The sequence below is a fragment of the Lagopus muta genome, chromosome 1 (assembly GCF_023343835.1).
Source record: "Lagopus muta isolate bLagMut1 chromosome 1, bLagMut1 primary, whole genome shotgun sequence".
NCBI classification, from domain to species: Eukaryota; Metazoa; Chordata; class Aves; order Galliformes; family Phasianidae; genus Lagopus; species Lagopus muta.
The window spans coordinates 64,403,915-64,405,862 of record NC_064433.1 but is presented as its reverse complement, the minus strand read 5'-3'; positions in this window follow the sequence as shown (position 1 = coordinate 64,405,862).

The window sequence follows — 1,948 nt, the reverse complement described above, 5'->3', positions numbered from 1 at the left end:
ACTCATAGTGTGCTGCCACGTAAGCACATGAAATAAGCATTTATTTTACAGAAACAGAAGGGATAACATCTGAAACATGGATGAAGATATTTTTCCTTATTTTTGAGCAAAGCAGCGTCCAATTTGGGAAGGTCTAGCAGGGCAGCAGGGACATGTATGATCTCCACTGCACCCCATATACAGGACTGATGAAAAATGTGCCGTGGAGTTGCTGAGATGGAATAAGACACACTTAACTGCATCATACAAGTTAATGTCTGGTGCTTGAATGCATCATGCCACACTGAGTACAACTTGTGAAAGGACAGAGGATCAACAGCAGTGCTCGAACAACTCTTATACTTGTCAGTACAAGCACATCTCTTCAGATGTGCAGGCAGTGTCTCTGAAGGAAGCTGTTAAGGCAGAGAACAGAACACTGTGCCCCCATAGACCACTGCACTGTTAGCTCTAGCCTTTCCTCTTTTGTGCAACAAGTATAAATATGGGTTTATATGCCACAAACTACTGTCACTCAAAGGTCTTTTTGGTTCCATTGGTTTTATACAGGGAGAATTTGTAATGCAATTCCAGCTGCGCTGTGGGTCAGAGATATCAGACCAAGGAGTTACCCATGGAGTCTGACCCGGTTGGCTGGGGACCTGTGTGTAACAACAACCTTAGCTTTTTGCCCTGTCATCCTGGGCACCACTTTTCTCCAGTTCGTCATGAAACATGAGGACAGATAGCCTGTACTGGCTCTTCCATCCCAGACATGGCAGGAATGTTGGAAAAGAATAATCCAAAGCAGTGGCACAACATTTCCTTGAGGCCAGGTTACTGGACCAGATAGGCTGATAACTGTAACAAAGGACTAGAGTTTTATCAACATCTGTGTGACTGCAGATGGGCTTAGGCATGGATGCATACACATGTACACAAAAATTTCTTACAGTCGTGTCTTTTAGACAACAAACTCCTAACTGCACTAACAATTACTTTGACACAAGATTTAGATTTGCTTGTTGTTTTAAGACATATCTTCACCATGTAATATTTGCAATGATAAAAACATATTTCTTGATTTTAGCAGTCCTTATTGCTAAGCCTGTATACAATGCAGGTTTTCTGGCAGTAAAGGTATTTAGCTCTTACGTAAGCAAGTAACCATATGGTGAGAAAATAAACAAGTATACCAAAGCATAAACAGTTAAATGTGTACACACAGACAAAACATTTTCTCTTCCTTCAATCAAATGGCATCTAAGCAGAATTTCCTGATTACAAGTAGTATCCTCAGAAGCTTACATTGCACTCTGAAGATATTAGACATCTTCCATGGGTTAGTCCTTCTAAATCCATTTTGTAACTTTTATTAGAAATTAAGAATGCACTGTGTAAGGCTGTTTTCTGTCTTAAAAAAATTCTTCCCATATTTAAAGCTGCTCTTCTCCATAATAGTCAAGGAAGAGTAGATGCATAAGTGAAAGGATTGCCTAATTCTGCCAATGCATTCTGTAATACTAATTGTGAAATAGCAGAAGTTCTCTTGAACATAGCTAAGAAGGAGCCATCAAAACCAGGGACATTCTCGTCACTGTGAGGATCAAGGAGGGAAAAATGTGGTGTTTTACACTTAGGAAAAATAAAATCAAACCCAATCCTACTTTAACATTGCCTTTTGAGGGAGTACTGAAATAAATAAAATGAGCAGAATACAAAAGCTACCACATCCACTCCATCTATGCACATCTGGGCTGGTGACACTGCCTGGAGGACAGCTACTGGCCACGGTCACAACATCTCCCTGCCTATAGCCGGAGCCCTCAGCCAGGTGCCAGCCCCTGCTAACAGGATTGTCTCTATCCCATTGTGAATGGGTCCCCTGCTCACCTGTGGCACTGCGGGGGCAGCAGCAGCGCGTGCCCTCCCCAGGGCTGGCATGTGGGACCAGCCAGACAGTCAGGTC